The sequence below is a fragment of the Orbicella franksi genome, chromosome 8 (assembly GCF_964199315.1).
Source record: "Orbicella franksi chromosome 8, jaOrbFran1.1, whole genome shotgun sequence".
NCBI classification, from domain to species: Eukaryota; Metazoa; Cnidaria; class Anthozoa; order Scleractinia; family Merulinidae; genus Orbicella; species Orbicella franksi.
The window spans coordinates 22,935,972-22,941,971 of record NC_138152.1 but is presented as its reverse complement, the minus strand read 5'-3'; the positions used below and the strand labels follow the sequence as shown (position 1 = coordinate 22,941,971).

The window sequence follows — 6,000 nt, the reverse complement described above, 5'->3', positions numbered from 1 at the left end:
AGAGGGTTTACATTGGCTTTATTACACATCATATTGAATCTAGATTAATTCTACATTAATGATAAAACTGAATGAAGTTTCAGAGTCATCATGACACCATTTTCAAATTCAAAAAGATAAGAAATAGACTGTGAGGAAAAAGATTAACTTAATAATATTAAATAATTAATGGTGTCATGACGACTCTGAAATGTCCTTTTATCATTAATTTTTACTTGCTTTATATATATGTATACATTTATACAAATTTAGTATTATTAAGTGGAAGTGGAGACTGAAATTAATTCTTGTCATGCAATCTATTTTCAGTCAACATGGGCAGCCTCTTAGAAGCAGCTTTACTTGAAAGATGTGATGGCAACAGGAACATTCTCCACGCATGTGTCTCCAGGAGTTTTCCAACATCTGCTCATGAGCCTGGTGAGCCAGTAGAATCCCAGAGTGGTGGCACAGCTACAGCAACTGGTGCACTTGGTAATAAGCTGGAGTCCATTAAGGGTGCAGTAGATGCTCTCGCTGCAGCCGTGGCAGCAGCTGCGGCAGCTGTTCGCTCAAGTGGTAAGACTGATGGATCTGTTGCCAAATATTAATCTTTCAGTGGACATCCTTCCTAGTTTCATTGATTGTGCGTGTAATTCAGGGCTCAAATGAAAGACACATTGGCAAATGCTTGCCTCTGAACTGTAGAGTTACGTCTTTAAATCTGGCAATGGAGCCAGTTTGATCGTAATGCTTGCAATATGTAATTTTGTTGCCTTTTCACTGAAATGTCTCTACTTAGCTGAGAAAGGACTGTCATAGATTGTGTAACTCACTGCTTTGGCTGACTGTGATAAGAACAAAATGTGCTTGGTAAACTCCAGCTTAATAGCCAAGAATGATGACTATTCACAAAATATGAAAGAAACCTCACTCCTATTGTTGTTATAGGAAGCTCTGACTTTGCTTGTTTTGTTGGTTACAATTATATGAAGGCCGTTTGCACAAAAACTCTTCAAGATGTAATAATAGATATTAATTTGTTCTAACTTATTCTGTGGTCAGTAATGGTTTCTTGTGATTGACATGCAAAAAAAAAAAAGAAAGAAAAAAAATGGGTCACTGACTTTGTTCCAAAGGTAAAGCATGTAGCCTGATTTTGAAAACTCTGATTTTGAAAAAAAATAATCTCTAGGATTTTAAGCGAAAGATGTCAAAGAAGAGTCAACAGAGGCAAACAAGAGTTCCAAAAGTTGCCTTCCTTTTCATAATACATAACTTTTAAAGAGGCACTTGAAGCCTTTGTACAGCTAAGCAAAAAGCTTGAAAGGGCAGAATTCGATGCTGCACTCCCCATGCATGACATGGCGAATTGTGTGTGCAGTAAGGATCAATGCGCAGAAACAATCAACATGTAGTCTTTAAGTAGACTGATTCTGTTTCTATTGTCATTTTCCCAGATGGTGTTACCAGTAACTCGGGTGCTGGTAATAGCTCTGGTTCTTTGGGTAGTGCCAGTGGTAATGGAGGTAGTACTAGTGGACCAGGAGGCAGTGGGGGCTCATCAAAACTGGGTGTGCGTGAGATGATGCAGCGAGCAGTTACTGCTGCAAGATCTGCATCGTCCTCACTTGCAGGACTTGATGTGGAGGAAGATGCTCCTATACCCACTTTGCACTGGCCACCAGATGCTCCAGGTGATAGCACTGGCCTCATTCATTTTGTGTAACTTGGCACTCTATTTTAAAAGCATTTAGCTGCAAATTTGAGCACACATGCTTGTTAATTGCCACTTATGACTCACTACAGCAGTCTTTCTACTGTTCTTTTATCATTCTCCTCTATTTCAACAACTTTCTATCTCCTTTTCCGTTCTTCTAATTCTTCCAATCAGTTTTACGTGAATGGTCCGGCACCTCCCTTGCCACAATTGTTTAGTGCAAGAGGACAATCCAAAGGTTCGGTTGGGCTTGAAACCTCCAAATATATCTTAAGAGCTTCTGCCTGAGAGACCGGGCCAGACTTGGAAATGAAGATCGGCCGATTTCGCTGAAAATTAGTACACGACGTCGTTATGTGGACTTATGTAATATGCCAAAGTTTCAGGTTCAACGACCATTTTTTAGCCGAGTTCTGGATGTCAGCCCCTCAGGGGTCCCCACAGGCTGATTTTCAGTGTAATTTTGGTCAGTTTTCAATCTCTCTTTTAGCAACGCGCAACTGATTTCAGACAAAACCAAAACCATATTTGTAATGCACTATTCTTAGGCATTTATGGGTAAGAACATTAGCTCACCGGAATTTTTCGTTAGCCCGTGGCTGTTATCACAACTTGGTCCTATTTGAAGCATATGGGAAGCAACAGGAAATGGCCTGTTTTTCAGACCACATATTTTCCATGCCCATGTTTTATATGGTGAAGTCTTAGTATCCCTGCAAAGTTCAGCCCTTAGTTTAGTAATATCAAGAAAAAAATACTAAGGTTGAGGCTTTTTTACCAAGAAAAAACTTACAAGAAAATAACTAACCAGGCCACTTTCAGTTAAAGTTTGAAAAAAGCGTGTCTGTAAAAATCAGCCATTTAATTTCAATTAATACCTTTTTTCTTCTAAGTCATGAATTAGAGACTCTGAAGTTAATTGTAACCGAAAAGACTTACCGTTAATCAAAAAATTTCATGTGATTTTTTAGGACCGATCAGATTTTGGTCCGGCAACGGTTATAAATTTTGTGGAAATAGTCTTGAAAATTACAGATAATGGAGTCACTGTGAAAGAACCATATATATACCTAACAATCTGTCTCTTGCTGGTTAATCACAGTGCACCGTTGCATTTTTTTGGTCCAAACTGCAATATTAAGTTTATTCAACCCGTTCAACAAAACAAGTCTGTGGCCCCGAGTAATGAAGCGCTAATTAAATCAAGAAATAAGCCGCCAAGCTTTGTGATCCCATTTCGTATCAACCCACCTGTCAGAGAGTTCTTTTCTAAAGAAAACAACTTATCACTCACTCTAAATGCAATTGCAACGTCTCTCGTAACACTACTTTAAAATCGCTTTGAACCTTAAGGAAATTTCGAATATAATTATAGCTAATTGTCCAATACAAAATGCAGTCTCACTCTTCGAGTCTATATACAAAGTGTCTGGATAAATTCACTTACTATAAACGCTTACCTGGCTTCAGGTTTAGAGGCATGCCCCTTTCTTACAATCCCTTAAAGGTGAAGCAACGTTAAAAACCTTAGCCTCAGCGATAAATTGGTAGTGAGTGCATTGTTCCGAGTAATGAAAATTCAGGTTGATTCATACCGTACATGGCGACGCTACGACACGCCAACTTGTCTGTAGTGTGCTGGCTATGATTGACTTGGAATTCAGTTTTTTCTCATCTAGATTCGTCTCCTTGATACTGCAGAGAGTGATTAGGTATAGAACTTGCTTGAGAAGCTAAAGAACAAATGGATATGTTACTGAATATTTATTCATACCCAGTCCCCCAGTGCAAACGGCCTAGGTATTATAAATTGAGGACGTCCAAGACAGACCGTTTTCCCCGCCAAGTCGCTGGATGTCTGACCAAATTACGAGAAAATTACTCATTGGCACACTTTCCCTTTCTCTATCGGGATTTTTCATTTGTTGCTTTCTCAGTCAGTACAGATCCAGACTAAATCGGTGTACTGCGTATATTAAAAGATAAAACAGGGTAGGAGTGGATTTCCCTTCAAAAACTACTGCTCATGGCACCCCTAGCTGTAGAATTGCTGGCCATTAACTCCGATTTTCATAGTAAGAAGCGATAATCCCCAGGATGACCAGCATGCTTGCTGAGGTGGTAAGGTAAGTCGTCACAAGGCCCAGTGCCTCATACCTGCTGGAGCTTAAATTGGTTATTGCTCTTCTTCCCTGAACAGGATGATAATCACCAGCTCTCATTTATACATCTGGGTGGAGAGAGGCATTGTGAACGAAAAATGCCTTTCCCAAGACGACATGTCAGCACCCTAGTAACCAGGAGTGCTCGATCCGGAGTCCAACCCGCTAACCATTAGGTTGCGACCGTGCTCTGCGCTAGGCAGTTGCCAGTTTTGTATAAAATCCAACTGCGTTACTACGTTACAGGTTTACTTCAGTCTGTCGTAAATTGATGAGATGCAACCGCGAAATGAATATATAGCCAGCACGTGGACATCTTGCCGGCTGGATTGTTTATTTACAAGAAATGAAACTATCTGCGATGAGTTAATTAAACTTATTAACTCTATTCTGTCTGTAAGTGAATTTGTTTCATTTGAGTGTGCTTCAAAGGCAGAGGAGCGAAAGTCTGGCTATTGCAAGTTTAGTCCCCTGGAAAACTACATGTAGAAACATGAGTATACGGTGTCCCTCAGTTTTGGAAAGAAGATGACATATGCGGGGCATGAGATAACAAGCCATCAGGGCCTGCTGTGACTCTCCCAGTAGCGACGTTAGATCGAGATGTCACCCACCTGATGGTCAAATTAAAGTGGGCGCTGGTGGTAATAAACTGGCTGTGTCTCACAGAGTTGACAATTTCCCTGAATGGAAGTTAAAGTATGAATTAAAGAAGATTGTGATTTGCCCACGTCACTGCCAAAAATTCACCTGTTTGCGTGACCAAAGTGGGGCATGTCAACACCCTTTCAATCAAGGAGGAAAAAGAAATTGAAGAAACCGAAGAAGATGGCCGCTGACGTTTCAGATAGAATATTTAAGGAGTTCGGCATTGTGATACCTACCGCATCCCTTAAGTGTCCTAGGGTAGAGTGACTGCATGCATTTTTATCAGACATAAATTCATTTTTAACAGAGAAACAACAACAACATGATATTAAGTGTAGATTCTGGATCATGGGTTGAAATCCCATCTGGGATTCTCCCAGAATTTACACTTAAGATTTTTTTTACATGCTTTAATGTCTTAAATTCGTTCCACTTGTTCAAGGATCGTTCTTCCATTATCATCTGCATACATATTTGAACAAAATATCTCTAACTTAAATTGTCTACCCACCCACAATTCAATTGTCAATATTTTCGACGCCATATTGGATGTTGTTTCACTTGAAAAGTTGAAAGGGCTTGGAGATGAATTAAGTAGTTTCACATGCCCAATATTAAATCACAGCGGAGACGCTTTGCGTGTCATGCTCAAACAATGTAATCTCCAGGCGAAAATAGGAAGTAATTTTGCCCCCTATTGTATCACGAGGCTTACTTACTTACAATCTCTATCATAACAATGGTATTCATATTTAGAATCAATACCAAAGAGAAGCAAAGACCGAAACTTGGAGGAAAGCACCTCTGGGTGTGTCGTAGTTAAGTCAAAAATTTCAGTACCACTAGTCACACAAGGTATTTGTGATCTTCTGGCAGGGAGAAGGAGAAAAATAACTCAAGGCTTAAAATTCTAATGGTGAATAGTAAGCTATGAAGGCACTTGACATTAGAATGTCATAAATTCCAAAACATCTATCATATTGAATCCACCAGTCTGGATTTCATGACTATTCCATGAAGTAAAAATATCGTTTTTGCCAATTATAGCAAAATTAAAACAGAAGAGAAAAGGTACCAAAGGAATGAAAAGGTGCAAAAAAACTATGTTTGTCCCAAGAAACTTGAAAACATCAATAAAAACAGAGAATGAGATGAGAAAACTTAAACTTAGGGTAATTATGCCTGACAAAATAAGGTTGCCATGGAAACGAGGCAGAGTCCCATAAATAAGGCTTTTTTGGGCTCAGCTTTTCCCACCTAACTTATATACTCAGTAAACAACTTGTTTCATTGTATTTTGATTACTTTTCTTGTCATCAACATTTAAAGTTTCCCCCTCGTCACCTTCCAGTCCCCAGGGTACAGAGTACAAATGCAGCATAAAATTTAGATTCAAATCTGTCAGTAGGAAAATCAATTTCTAGTCTTTGGTTTGTAAATATATATTTAATTTCAATAGTTCACTTCGAGATAATTAATTGTATGCTAATT

General features: G+C 39.0%; 1 pseudogene across 1 annotated transcript in view; it reads left to right on the top strand.

Annotated features, from left to right (window-relative positions):
- The window catches only part of LOC145494258 (E3 ubiquitin-protein ligase UBR5-like), a 57,110-nt pseudogene that overhangs the window by 27,387 nt on the left and 23,723 nt on the right, over window positions 1-6,000 (top strand). The window contains exons 12-13 of the transcript XR_014050246.1: window positions 310-558; window positions 1,440-1,676. The product of XR_014050246.1 is annotated as an E3 ubiquitin-protein ligase UBR5-like (transcript). The remainder of the gene's footprint in view (window positions 1-309; window positions 559-1,439; window positions 1,677-6,000) is intronic.